The sequence below is a fragment of the Pagrus pagrus genome (genome assembly GCF_965226575.1).
Source record: "Pagrus pagrus genome assembly, chromosome: 17".
NCBI lineage: Eukaryota > Metazoa > Chordata > Actinopteri > Spariformes > Sparidae > Pagrus > Pagrus pagrus.
This window is the reverse complement of record NC_140201.1, coordinates 13,302,330-13,317,859: the sequence shown is the minus strand read 5'-3', so window position 1 is coordinate 13,317,859 and position 15,530 is coordinate 13,302,330. Positions and strand designations below refer to the sequence as shown.

General features: G+C 42.1%; 1 protein-coding gene across 1 annotated transcript in view; it reads left to right on the top strand.

Moving 5' to 3' along the window:
- The first annotated feature begins 4,272 nt into the window (after positions 1-4,272).
- The window catches only part of atxn1a (ataxin 1a), a 94,200-nt gene continuing 82,942 nt past the window's right edge, over positions 4,273-15,530 (top strand). The window contains exon 1 of the mRNA XM_084380092.1: positions 4,273-4,448. The gene's annotated coding sequence lies outside the window, so the exon portion shown is untranslated. The remainder of the gene's footprint in view (positions 4,449-15,530) is intronic.

Sequence of the window (15,530 nt, the reverse complement as noted above, 5' to 3'; positions counted from 1 at the left end):
GATGCTCAATAGCTGAGTCAGTGTATTATGTTAAGTGGCAGGCACTTCAGACACACACTCTTTCCAATAGACAAAGAGAGATGTCCATGACCATTAAAATCTTTCAAAATCCCTTAAGAGCTGCTTTGAAAGGCTGTTGACGATTAATTATTCATCCGCCCTTAGTGTGTGTTTTGAGTTCAATGTGTTATTTATTCATATCCCAGGTGAAGAGTTAAATCCCTTGTTTGTGTATGCTTGTCAGTTAAGTGGGTGTATCTTATTTTGTCGAATGTCCTCGATTTTGAAGTCAGAAAAGGTTAAAAACCGACTAGTAATTAGATCAGCATTTTTTTTGACAGGGACATATTTCATAAAAAGGCTGCAAAGGGATATATCTTGTTTTATTCCTATTATTAAATTGGTGTCCTTTCCCAAAAAGAGAGCTTTTTAATCGCTACGATGAAGAAAAAAAAATTGAATTGGCATTTAAGATATGAGTCATTTAATCTCACAAAATAGCCGTACAGGTATGCAGGTTTAAACAGCCTGCCTCCATTTCTCAGTGCTCTTACAGGCCACACCTGGTACACTTCATTGTCTCTGAGTGTACGCTGTTCACACCTCATACAAAGCACACAGGTACATCTCCAGGGAGTAACCCAACCCTCGAAGAATCTGCTCCTCCTTGGGGAGCAGTGCTTTATTATTCCTCAAGCACGCCACGGCCCTGTACTACACACATGCACACCCGTACACAGCTACATTCTCACTGCACTCTGTATGGTGAAAGTCATTCAGACGGAGGCCTTGAAAGACAGGCAAGTGCCTAAACGACTATCACTCCCTGTAGGTTTTTGTACTTTGCAGCAGCTGAAAAGTCTAACCTGGAGCTTTTCCACGAGTGAAGCCATTCATCAACTCGCTGTGAGAGTGAGTAGGTGTATACCTGTAAGTACACGCAGAGACAAACGAGAGAGAGAGTAAAGAGTGGTGCGAGTACATGCTTGTGTGTATGCAAATGAGTGTAAGCATGCACTTCTTCTTGAACTTTGCAACCCTATTACTGAACCATAAAGTTTGAATTAAAAGTGACTCTATGGGATGTACAGTATACATATAGTCTGCATAATATATGGTTGTTAACTGAAACTCCTCATTCCATTCATATATCATAGTCCATTCACCACCAGACGCTGTCTCTTCATTTCTATGCATCCAGGCCATGAATGTAATGCTAGCCTCCTGGCACACAGGGCAGTCTACCTCTCTGTCTCTTTGTTTGGTATACATGTGACAAGGGCACAATAGAGTGCCGGACAATAGGCCACTTATTGAGTGACTGGCAGGGAGTGGGATACATCCCAGATCGTGTGTCACTCTGCGGCCTCGTGCACCCTACAGCTCGTGGTCAGTGTCGGGTTGCACTCTCCTGTGACGGAGTGGCGAAGGCGCTAGCTGCCATTTTGGAAATCTGGCAGAGGTCACAGAGGTCAAGATGATAAATACAGTGAAAATAAACGTAATCTTGGTTGACTTTCTCTTCGTACAGATACACATTCAGGGTTGTAGTCCCTTTATGCTACCCATGAAAAAAACTATTATCATGGTGGAGTGGTGAGGAGTCAGGAGTCTTACAGCCTGAGGAAGCTGCTCCGTAGTCTGGTGGTACAGCAGCAGATATTTCTGTATGTTCTGAACAGACCATGGCAGACACCTCACTTCACCAATATAGCTGATGCTCGGTAGATGGATACCAATGTTGTTCTGGGGAGTTTTCAATCATCCCATGCAGAGCCTTACTGTTCTGGGACATGCTCGGTTATAAATGATGACAAGAACTTGGCACTAAAATCAACAATCAGCTCCTTGGTTTCACTGAAGCTGAGCAGTAGGTTATTCTCTGTGCACCACTCTGCAAGATTGTTGATTTCCTCATAATCTCCTGATATGAACTCTCATCATTGTTTGTAATGTGGTTTAACCTCCTTTTTTGGGGGGAAATTTGTCCAGTAGCCACTTGAATTTAGCAGCTTAAAGTGAATTAGCCATAACCGAATCATGTCATGAGTAAATAAACGTAATTGACATGTTGTCTGTTACTACTGCATGATGTGTATGTGTGTGTTTCTGGTCGTGTGTGTGTGTGTGAAAAGATTTTCCACCTTGTCACCGTCAGCTGACTATCAGTCATTGCCTTTAGCTGAAGCTGATTCTCTCTGCGATCTCGAGCTCTCGACGTCAAACGGCTGCCATGACCTTCTGGCCTGCCGACAGCAGCTTTCTGAGAAAGAGAGGTTTATGGTTTAACATTGCAATTAAATGTAAAGATGGTACAGTATCCCCACCATGTGATATCAAACATAGGACTGAACTCATGAAATAAACAAAAGCCACCAGTGTTTCAGGAGTTACATTATAAAATACGTCTTAAATGCTGACTGTATGTCACAGAGACAGCTTTGTTTTTCATGATCAAAAAGCGCTTTGTAATTGTGACACTTTAGAGCCCCAATAAAATGTATGCTACATGTTTTATGGGCATATGATATTTATTTTTAATGTCTAATATTGTGTACAGTAGCTGTATTATAAGAAGTATCATAATCTGTATGTTCTTAGAGTTTGTTTTTTTAAATATTTGCTTGATATCTTATGCAGTGATGAAAATAGTATTCAGAACTATTATATATGTAAAAGCAAATGTAATGTACTCGTAGTCCGCTGACTACTCAAAGCCCTTTACAACACTTGTCGCACTCGTCCATTTATACACGTATTCCTACGCCGCTGGCAGATGGCAGCCTATCCAGATTGCACCCACATTATTTCTATGCTCAGCCATTCACACCAATGGAACAGCCATTGGGAACAGCATCTCGCCTAAAGGGGACTTACCTGAGGAAACCTCGCCGGGCGACCTGGGGATTGAACCACTGACTTTCCAATTAGTGGACGACCTGCTCTACCTCCTGAGCCACAGCCGCCCCTACAGTACTTTATATACTGCCGGGTGGTTGAAAGTATCACAGTGGATCAGATCATATAAATGGATCATACTGTCCACCACTTCGACATCAGAGCTACTTTGCACTACTTATCTCATGAATATATCCTACTGATTCATTCTCCAAATAATATACATACATATTTACATATAACACATACTATATTGTATTATAATATATTTAACACAATGCAATGTTTGTGCAAAGGTGACTAGAGTGTACATAGTCTTTATTATTAAAGGGACAATATGTAAGGATTGACCACCTGTTGAAAGTCACTACAAATAAATAGGGAGTAGCGTATCATCAGAGGAACCGTTAACTGCTTCTAACTATACTCTTTTCTGTAGCCATCTGCAGCTGCCATTAACTAGTTAGCTCAGTTAGCCATGCAGCTATCGGCCCTGGATTTTTGAAACTTAAATTCTTACATAGATATGACATATTGCGCCTAAATTTTTCTATTATTGTATTTTGTAGTTTTATGTCCTATTTATCACTCAATCTCTTCTTGTCCTTTGCTTATGACTCTTGAGCTGCTGTAACAAGTCAATTTCTCCTTTGAGGGATCAAAAAAGTGTAATGGTATCATATCGCATCATATCGTATCGTGTTGTATCGTATCGTGTCGTATCATATTGTATCGCATCGTATCGTGTTGCACCATATCGTATCGCATCATATCGTATCGTGTCGTATTGTATCGTATCGTGTCGCATCGTATCATATTGTGTTGTATGTTTTACATGTAAAATCTTAATCTGCAAAGGCAGCTGTCATATTTCGAGGAGTAAAAAAGAAATGCAATAATGACCTCTGAAATAGAAATGGAAAAAGCAGCACAAACCTACCTCAAAATTAGATTAAACACTACTTGATCTGATGTTATGTTGAGGTTTGCAGCTGAAATGTTCATGAACACTTGAGGAGAATTCTGCTATTATTGCAACTTGCTTTTGAGTGAGGTTGGGTCAAGGAAGCTGTACATTATATTTGGCATTTACAGAAAAAGCATTAAAAATGTCTTTTCTCTCTCTCTCTCTCTCTCTTTGTGACACACACACACACGCACACACACCACTGGAATCCGGCTATATCCAAACACACTTGATCTGGTTATGACATATGTCTGCTGCGCATCCACACGCCCCAGTACTGTCAGTGAACTTGCCTTGTAATCCAGCCTGTGTGTCTGTGTGTGCTCTGCTCCTCATATTTTTGCATGAGTAGCTTACAAACTGCTCCATTTCTGAACTTCTCTCCCTCTCCCTCTCTGCCTCTCTCTCCCTGCGTGTCTCTGTGTCTCTCTCTCTCTCTGGAGGTGGGGGCAGAGAGCTATTAGCTGCGCGCTGCAAACATCATTAGGAGGGGAGACGCTTTCCACCGTCAGCGCCGGAGCAGGGCAAGGGGAGCCCTGGCAACAACGAGAGACACAAACTCAGCAGCCCGTTACACCCAACAGTAAGTCCCGCAAAACTGCTCATTCAGTTACTGGTTTCGGCAACCTGTCATCGCCTCCACCGTGCCACTTTTTCCTCTTTCTCTGGAGCTGTTGGAGAGAAAATGGCTGGAAGAACTGGGCAGGGTGGCGCTGACGCTCCGGTTTACTTCAAAGCCTTGGGAAATGTTTACTTCGCCCTCTGACCTATTTCTAAGTGAGCAAACAGCCAGGGGTCGAGCGGGCTTTTTCCGGTGTACACTTGTCATTTCGGGGCGTCAGCGCGAAGTAGTGTTTAAGTGGGGGGGAAAGGCAGCGGAGGCTCGGCTCGGCTTGTGACCGAGCCGAGGAGCGCGTTCGCCGGGGCGAGCTGGCGTCGGGCAGGCGCTGCACTTCCACTAACTGCGCCACTCGACCTCGGCTCCCAACATTTTTGCTCTTTGCAAGACTGTTTGTCAGCTTCTCACACTGACACACACCGCTAAATAACACGGCTTCGAGCCGCGTGTGTCTTCTTCTCAACTCTTTTCTCTCCGAGCAGGACTGTCATGACATTTTAATCTACGTTTCACCATCGCGGAAGTGTTTTCCTTCCACACGAAAAGAGACGAAGAACAACTAAGCACCAGTCCTACATAATGTGTCTCAGTGTTGGCACGAAAAGCGCAGTTGTCAGTGTATTTTTGCACGTTGTGCTCGTTTATTAGAAGATGTAAGCGCACGTAACATGTTACTACACAGTGTTTAACATCGCCAGCTGGTTGTAAAGGACATAGGGTTTGTGATTGCTGGACTACCCGTGATGTCATTCATCCTAGCTTGGACCATTATATAACGGGACTGTAGGGAAGCCTGTGATAGCAGGCTATTTTTACACTGTTTACACCTCGGAGTTGCACTCAGGGTAGTCTATGCGTCCCAAGCGGTAGGTAGCCTATGTTTTCACTCACATTTATGAATTTAATATGGCATCCAGATGAGACAGATGTAGGCTGTGTGATAAAAGATGACAAGCTGCAGCTCTCCACACACCAGCTGCATCCAAGTGTCCCCCCACACCCCACACCCCAGCCCTTGTTGTGTAATTATTTTCAATTTGAACAGAAAAAGTCTGATTTACTTGTTGATTGTGTGTGTTTTTTTTCTCGTCTTTGTTTATTGAGCTGCCTTCCCTGAAGCAGTGAGTCCTTAAGAGAGCTGCTGATGTACAAACACCTCATGAGAAGCTGCAGATACTGTGTTTATGGCAGCATGTTGGAGCCATCGAGGTTGGGAGGGTTACTTTAAAAAAAAATGCAGCATCACAGTGTTAAAGTAATGTAACTTGATTGCTTTCAGTTAATTTTTTATTACCTCAATATCACGATTTACAAGAGAAAAGAAATATCAATACGATGACTTTCGTTTAATCTTAATATTGAGCGTATTCGGTGTGTTGTCATGTGTACGCACGTGCATGATTACAGACTACTATGTCATTCTTTATTTTGAAAATGTAATCCTGTTAATAATCCCTTTTATTTTTTACTATTTGTAATCTAATTACATCTTTTTTTCCTGTAACTTCACAGGAATACAGTTACACCTTTTGTATCCTAGTTACGTAATCCTGTTTGCCCGGTTTGCAATACATCTGAATATATTAAGATTATTAGCTCACTACTGGGTACAACAAACAACCAATATGTAGATGTTTACAGTTAAAATGGAGATTTAATTGATGCTTTTGTAAATGATGCACTGAAAAGTTTGCTGGTTAACATCCATAAAGTTAATACAAACTTTGCAAAAATGTTTATGGAGCATAATTCAATTTTCAAGTAATGCTTGCAAGCACATTGTGCCTCAAAACTGTGTAAGGTTTTTCCAAAATATCGCATTCAAAAACTTCCACTTATGTCGCCCTGCAGCCTCTCTACTGACCAGTCATATCGGTTTACTTAGCAGAATTTCAGTAAACATACATGTACAGTATTTGAGACCTAGCAGATCAACATTTTTTCAATTATTCTGCTTAATATACAGTAATTGATACAAGTGGATGCTGTCTAATAGATACTAAATGAGAAATGATCTCATATGTGGTGCTCATGGATCTTGCTGAAATCCCCACACTGACATCGCATAGCCTCCTGAATAGTGAATCAGATATAGAAGTGTATTTTTTCGTATGAGTTGAGAATAAATGTAAATATTTTAACGAATGATTTCATTTAGAGCACGGCGATGAACGATCTTTCACTGATCAGTCTACAGCGATCTTTAAAGTCCCTACTCCACTCAGAAATATGTTTCTCTCCTTGTTCTTACAGCTGAATGTTTGAGCTTCATTGTGCAGAGTGATGAATGTGCAGAGTTTGGCACTAGAAGGCTGATACTCATCGCTGAATGTGGAAATGTTTCTCTGTGCTCATTGAAAATTGAATTTTAAAGAGGTGGGCCTACGAGCATGATTTGTGACAACACAAATAGTCTGGAAGCTAATCCTGGTCCGATATGCAGCAAACACAAGTGCGATGTGGAGACGTGAAGCCTCCATTGGGAGACATCTTGTGTCCAGCAAATATTCATTTTATTGAAGGATAAGGCATAGGTGCCATTTTAAGGATTTCAATGTTAACAACAACAATGAGCAGTGGTCAAGGGTATATAGTCTTTATACCTCCATTGTAAAGTTTGAAGGTGACAGGGAGGTGACTGTTGTTGAGTATTTTTATGATTGTTATTAAGTTATATAAGTTATATTTGAGTATATTCAAATAATTTCAGTTTTGTTACTGTTATCATATCATATATTTGCTTGTCTATGGTGTTGAATTCTACCATATTAGTGTTGAAAATATATATTTTATTAATAATAACAAGTTTCATGTCAGTCAGGACATAACATTTAGCAAAATTAATTGAAAATGTATTAATTGTGCTTTAATTACTTTAAGGAATTGGAGTTGAGAATTTGGCTCTGTGTTGTAGAGACAGCAGGCCGGAGAGGGAGAGAGCTAGTTATCAGGGGGTGAAATGGAAACGAATCACTTATCATGAGCTCTGTAACGGGGGATGATTCGAGGAGAAGGTGTTAAAGCGAAGGAGGCCTAGTATTAGCCCCTGTGGAATACCACGAGGAGGTCTCTGAGGTCATGGTCTAAATACAGACAAACTGTTTTACTGAAGAGAACAACCAAAGATCAACCAAAGATGTACAGCACCGGTTGTAAAGAAGAGTGGAGATAGAGCGTGGGTCAGCTGCACTGTGCATTGGATAGATGGAACAAAAGTTAAACTCAGTTGTTCCAGCGCCACGTCTGTCAGGATGGGGGTTAACGACCAAGACTTGTGTGTTAAGGGTGGTGAATAATGACCAGAGAGATGATAATACAAAGGGTGGAGACTGAAGCTGACAAGCTTCTACATGAAAATTGATTGAAATGAGCATTCAGTTTTGATCGTCAAAATCAAAAGCAGGATCAGTGATTCTGCCAGTATTTTTTTCTCTCCACCCGCGCCTGCTTGCACACTCCAGATACTTATCCTGCGTGCTTTTAAGACAATCAGCTGACTGGTACCAGAGGTAACTCTGACAGCGTTGCAGATACTGGGTTTGTTTTCAGTCTCAGAGATCCTTTATTGATTTTTTTGGGAAGAGGGTTTACTCTAAACAGGTTTGAGAAACCAAACTTTGCAACAAACTTATATACTGTCGAGTGTTATTTATTGTTGAATCCCTGACGGATGGTGTTTTCTTGTTAACTCTGAAATCTTTACTTTTTGTGACTTTTATTTGAACTTGTCTAACCCGAACCTACAGAGAGCCACCGGGATAAACTCAAGCTGTTTTACTATCTTTTTTAAATAAGATTGTGAAAATGTAAATGACAGTTTAAGGGGCATGAAACCATCTGTTGATCTTAAGAAATCCAAATGCGATCCGAATATAAAATGTTTAAATTGAAAATCAAATCTTGACCTTGAATCAAAAAGCCAAATCGAATCTTGGATTTGGAGAATCATGACACCCCTCGTAGGTAAACAGAGGGACTGGTAGAGGTACAGGTAGAGGGATAAGGACCAACCAGGTGCTGAGCTTGTCCAAAACTGACATGTGGAAATGCTAAAATATATTTTAGCTGTTAAACAGTAGAGGGAGTAGTTGTAGTTGGTCAACAGTTGGAAGTCAAGTAGTTTCAGATTGGAGCAGAGAGGGGTTTGATCGTGTCTAACAGAGGACCAGGTTTAAGATTGTCCAGGTTTGTAGAAGCTGTGGATTTATCTTAGTTATGATGGTGAATGCGGAGGCTTTGTGATAGGGAAACACCAAACTGTAGTGCTCTATTATGCAGATGCCGCTGTGAATCAGGGGTGCTGTTCCACCCACGTACCACTCACACTCACACACACACACACACACACACACACACACACACACACACACACACACGCACACACACGCTTACCACTGCCACCATAGCCTTTGATTCCAGCCGCCACTCACTTTCAAATGGTAATGAGAGGCAATTAGAAGCCAATGTGTCCTAATCACAAGCCATTTAACTGAGCTTGGCTCATTTGTCAGAGCCATATGTGCACACGGACCCACACGCTCAAACACACATGAATACACACATCTGCTAGATCATGCCACAGTTCTTGTCTTTGTCTACTTATGTAAGGGAAAAGAGGAAAATTGTGTGTTAGCGAGCGTGTGCTTGAAAGAGACAGCGAGAGATTTCCAGGTAATGATTGGGCGGAGGTTTCACGGCTGAATGAGTAAGTGACAGAAATGGCTCTATGCTCCAACCTGCTAATACAGGCAGAGTGAACGATGGGTAGGTGGAGCAAATGGATCGACCAATGGCTGAAACAGGTGTCTGTGTGTATTTCTGGAGAAATTTGTTGGAACAAAAGTCCCTTCTCTTAACTTACAGAATCACTTTGGCAGATTACACACTGCGGGTAGAGGTGTGATGAAGGGTAAACGCCACCTGAAACAGCATTAATCCATATCCTGTGATATCCCGCTGTTTTGGCATGCATTGTCCTCTGCTAGATCGTGATGTCGTCGTGCAAAAGCTTTAGGTGGTAAAAAACGTATGTAGATCATGCTGCGTCGAATAAAAATCTACTTATCACAACTCCACATCAAAAAGGAACTATTAGCTCTTGTGTGCAGCCAAAGTTTTTCTCTTTTTTGCAACAATGTTCAGCATATTGATAAGATATTGCTTCCCTTTCTCCCTAATACTGTATCTCTCGGCTATGTTGACTTTCACATACATAAACTTTATGTTCGATACGGGGTCATGAAAATATGTCAACTGCAATGTTGCTGCATTCACTCCACACTGCTGTCACAGGTTATTCCCCGGTCATCTCCTTTTACACAAAGAAGCTACACGAGCTACACAGAGAAGAAGGAAAGCAACGAAGGTAGTAAGGGACCCGAAATGGGATAAAAACAACGGCAGTGTGTGAGAAAAATGATTTTTGAAAACATAAAGAGCGGTGGTGGGTGTGGGTGGGGGCAGATCAAGAGATTGAGCTGTCTGGTTGAACCATGCGGCGCGCTCAGACCTTTTCAGCTTTTCCTTTCATCCTCCTCTATTCACGAGTGCACGTGCATGCACACCAGAGAAAGGACACACTCTCACACAGAATACTGCTTTTAAAAGGGGATCAATGAGAGTTTTTTGTATTTTGTGTGAAAGAACATTCCACCGTTTGTGATCGTATGTGGCGTTATTGCTTAGTGCACAGTCTTGTGTTTCTTAGACTGCTGTCTGTATGAACAGCAAAAGCAATTCAATGGAGGTGCCATGGCAAGCACTTAAATCTGCAATTCATGGAGGCTATAAAGAGTGAAAACATGTTAGTGGTTATAAAGAGGTCAGTGAGAACACTTGAAGTCCCTTTAGTCATTTCTAGATGTAGAATTCAATCAGAAATATACATTATAACGTCCAGAGGGGGCGTTAAGCACTTTGAAGTACTCATACTTTATGTGTCAAAGTCAAAGTACACTTTATGTGTCAAAGTACATGTGTAATTCTGCAGTCTCTGTGACCCTGTTTCTGTGCGTACCGTTTTTATTTTGAAGCGGCAATCTAATCAATACCAATCTTCTGAATGGCCGAGGTAATCCCAGTGTTTGAATGAGAGAGAGAGACACACACAGAGGGAGGGAAATAGAGGGAGAGAGGACTGAAGCCATCCTACAAACTTGTGTTACGCTGTCGGGTCGATAAGCCACTGCACGGCTCAATAACCATGTGAAAAAGGGAAGCTGGCTTTGGGACTTAGTTCAGCCGTGTGTTGGCTTTGGCTCTGTAATGGCTGCCAGTGTTGCTGACATGATATACAGTTGTCTATATGCCAGGCAAGTTGCTGTAAAATGCTAAACTGGACTGAACTGCAGAGTGCATAGTGTCTGAATGTAGTAGTATCTCTAAACCAAGCTACAAATGTGAGGCCCCGCATCAATTTGTATCCCAGCAACGAAAATTGGCTAAAATCCTCCGATCTGTTTCATAAACACTCTCGAAAGATAGTTCCTGTGCCTGAGCTGTACATGAAATATGATGCCTCATGTAAGTCATCATGCAATGGTTGATTCAGTATGCTGCCCCTTTGATGTCTCTGCCTTGATTCATATTTGATCATACTCCGAGCGAAGCCTGGGTGAGTGGAAATGGTTTTAAGCTTTGGCCTTTTGAGGGCCAAGTTAAATGAGGGAGACTGATAACGGCTCACTCTTTATAGGATGTCCAAATGTGGTTGGAGTTATTTCTCTATGTTTGATAGTATTACAGAGTGCATCATGGAGCAATGTCTCTAAGCTCTTTCAACTGTGCCTTTTTTGTTGCCTTAATGATTATTCTCCATCTCCCTTCTCTAAAATATATTTCCACTCATTTCCCTTCATCAAAAACAGTTTGTTGTCTCATGTAACCTCAACTTCTGTCGTTCTGCTCAGTCTTCCACGTCTTCCACGTCTTCTTGCAACTGGATTCTCTTCTCTTCTCTTCTCTTCTCTTCTCTTCTCTTCTCTTCTCTTCTCTTCTCTTCCTGCTGGCCCAGTCTTCTCTGCCTTATCCTTATCGGAGGCAGTAGAGGATTACAGTGGGGAGTTGACACTGACTGGCAGTCAGACAGCTCCTGCAGACGCTTCTCTTCCCCACAGAGCTCCAGGCCTGGGACAGGGATAAGCTGACAACCTGGGACAAAGCCAGATAGATAGTGATGAAGAAGAGAGATGAAAGAAGAATGCTTGGAATCGGGGTCATCTTCATATATTGGAGCACAAATTATATTATTTCTGTTACCCCAAAATAAGCATCACATTCACAGGCATTGTCTTTGTAAAGATAAGTGTAAACGTAGCAATTTTTATGCAGATTCAAAGCTTAATTTGAGTAAATTTAGGGGTGTACTGTAAATACCTGCTCGGTTAGGTGAACCCAAGACACTTGCTTACATTGTTGGCAGCTGTGTTTCTTTTCTGCGGACTGCTAATTGTTTCTTTTATTCGTGCCGTTGTTGTTTACGTCTTCTTACCTTAGCTTCCTCGGCTAAATTAATTTCGACCTTCTGAGGCCGGACAGGGCTATGTTACGTATATGTGTTACGTAAAGTTTTCTATGCTAGCTGAGATCAAACGTCGGCCTCTGGGTCTGAGAATTGAAGCCAATGCAGAAGTACCCAGAGCTGCAGTTTCTTGAATGGCTACTTGAGGCTGGGTCCAGACGCGAGCCAATACCGATAAATCCCAAGAAACTGGACAATCTTTATGTGTGGACACAGATCAGCTATCTGTGAGCTTCAGTCTGGCTCTTTAGAAACCTATGGGTGACATCAAGGTGGTTCTGTCCACTATTTTATACAGTCAGTGGTTGAGACCAGTGTGTCAGAGCGACAGTGGGAAACATCGTCACATCTACCGGGATGTTTCACTCTGGACATCATCATACGCCAGCTCACTCAACCCTAGATCAAAATCCGCCTGGGTGCTGAGAAGGGTCCTTAATGTTACACTAAATCTATATTAAAATAATTTACATTACGTTAAAAAATGACCTCATGTGCTTGCCTTTTGTGGTACTTCTACCTCAATGGTTGGGAGTAAAGCCCTGAGACCCTCATCTGCAAGGTGGGTGTGTGTGTTTGTGGGTATCAACAATGACTTAACTCTGAGCCAGGAGGATATGCATTTAGAGAGAGGAATTCAATAACAGGAAAATGGCCAGTGATAGAAACAATCCCTGGAATACCAAAACCCACCCTTCACCAGTGTTGTTCTTGGCACGAACTTGCTTTCCATTACTACTGTTTACTCCTTGAGATGCTCAAGTGCAATGCATCTCCAAACATCTCATTTCATTGATGGTTTGCGATGTGGCATGTGCAGTGAAGTCCTGAATTCCAGTCTGTCCACAGCCAGTTGTTGGCACCGTCCCCCTCTGGATGAAAACACTGGACTTAGCCCCATATGGTCAGGGGCACACATGGGTGGGCACTGGAGGACAGGTTGAGACAAGCCTGTGCAACCAAACCACTGGCAATATTTAAAACAGTGTCTGTAAGGCTGAAACTATTTCCTCTCCGACGGAGCTGTGGTGTGGTTTGAACAGAGCAAGTTGCTGGATTTCTTCTGTTCGTCTGTCTATCTGGTTGGCTGCGTGACTGGTAGTTGCGGCTTGGCCAGTTCGTCTATTTTACTGGATGGCTGGAAGGCTTGGATGGCCGCGGATCAGCCTCATCTGGCCGGACATTTGACTGGATGCTTGGCTGCAGGCTGACAAGCTTTCTGGATACCCGTCTGGCTGACTGACTCGCTGGCTGCCTGACTGACTAGCTATTATTTCTGGACCTTCCTTTAGCTATGTAGTAAGCTCATGACATTGGAACAGGGACATTTGGCTATGACAGTCAGGGAGGTGTGCTAAAACACTGATGACAGAGATAAGACCGAGTGAGCCAGGATGTTCCCTGCCTGCCCACGAGACCCTGGAGTCCATCACCAATTACCGTATCAGCACCTCTTTAGAGAGCGTCTCTTTTTCCGTTTCACTTTCATGCATCTGTGATAGTTTTATATTTCTACAAAGTTTCTCCAGTGGCCTGCTATTACAGCTTGATGAGCAACAAAGCGTCCCCTGAAAGTAACGCGATTGCATACATTGTCGGCTGAGGAGAGGCAACTTAATTGGTGCTATAAATTACACAGACATGTTCTAAGATGGTGACATTACTCCTGCTTTGAGGGTAGTGGCAAAAGCACCGTGCAAGACAAATATGGCTGTACATGGTTAATGGCATTCATTTTTGTAGTTTTGTGCATAGTACTGCACTGATAACTTAAAGAGAAATTCAATATCTTCCAGCTGTTACACTTTTAAAAGGTGAAAAGGTGGAATGCTATTTCACACATTTCATTGGTTGCTGTAAAGTGTGAGGTATTTTAGTGTGTGTGTGCATGTGTTTGTGTGAGATCTAGTGCTGTCAATCTTCCTCTGTAATCCCATTCGAATATCATTCCTGATAAATTTTGATATTATAGCTTGAAGTGTGACATGAAATGGGGATGGGAGAGGTCAGATTTGAACCCTGGGCAGCTTCAGCGAGGACAGGCGCACACACTACCAGCTGAGCTACTTGTGCACCCCTATATTCACATTTTTAATACTTAAACTACTTAAACACCAGCGCCTATCTGAAAAGTTGAGAGATTTTCAACTAGAAGCGCTCTGAAAGAAGACTCGGGAGCAGCACTTCTTCTCTGTGCTGCTGGTACTACGGAAAACGCTATGTGGACATAGGCCCTTAGTCTACAAATTTACAAAAAATATACATTTGAATAATAATTTAACTCCAGAAATTCTTTTCAACAGCACTAGTTTGATCAGACTAGTGTTTTTTCCATTAGAACAACAAGCGTGTGAGGGTCAGGTGATGAGCTACAACACAGTTACATGAGGTTAATGTGAGGTTTCACTGTGGTCCGGCTTTCCTGACACTGTCATCGACTATCAACGGCCACAGTGGGAGAGGTGACTTGGCTGCAAAATGGCTTAGTGTCATACCTCCATTGTATGAGCCACAGTAGTACACACTCATACATACACTCCACACCCCATGCAGAATCGCACGTTTCACATCAATCTCAAACACGACTTGCACAATATAAAGACATTCATAGCACGTATTTTTATGGACATACAACACAGAAACTCGGTGCAGCTGTGCTTGTGCTAGTGTACACACCCATTGCCGGGGGGTTTGCCCAGGGAAAATACCTGCGGTAGGAGAAGAAAGTTGACCTAATGGGAAATCACAAGGCATCCTCATCAGACCAAAAATAATTTGTACATTCCATAACCTTAATAGCTCTTACGGGAACTTTAAAACTTCAGATCTCAGCCAGCAGCCACAGTTTGAGTATCAGGTGGTTTTGGAATCATCATCGTCAACGAACACATAGGTGTCTTTGATACGTATGGCTCACCTCAGGAGAAACTGGAGGTCTAATTTGTGAAAACGCACAGGCCTGAAAACATATGTTATATTTAGTGTGTGATAAAAACACATGTAAGTGTGATTGATGGTCTGGAGTAACCCTGCTACTTTTGATGTGGATCCCTTATTCATCCAAACCATCAGAGCAGGTAGATCCCTTTAAAAGTATCTAAAGATTTCTTCTTCATCTTGGGATTTTAATTCAAATGTTATCCGTAGTGGAAAGTCTAAGGTCTCAGATGTTGTTTCCATTGTGTTAGGAGTAACATATTTTTTTCTCTTCGCTGTAGTGCTATTTAGTGATATGTTTTGTGGGTGTAGTTCGGTAGAAAACAGTTCCTACATGAAACTTCTCACAGTAATGTCTGTGGATTATCCTGAGTAACCGGGTCATGGTTTCTGGAATACTGCTGTTGAGTTTGTGTTGTGGTGCATTGACCACCTCAAACCTCGTGCCAGACATCTATGCGACTCCAAGTCTCGGCTACTCACACTAAAACAATCTAGATCGATAGATAATGCTTCAAATACAAGGAAAAATCATTGTATTTTTGATTTTGGGGTGAACTGTCCATTTACTAGTGTGGTTATAGTGAAGT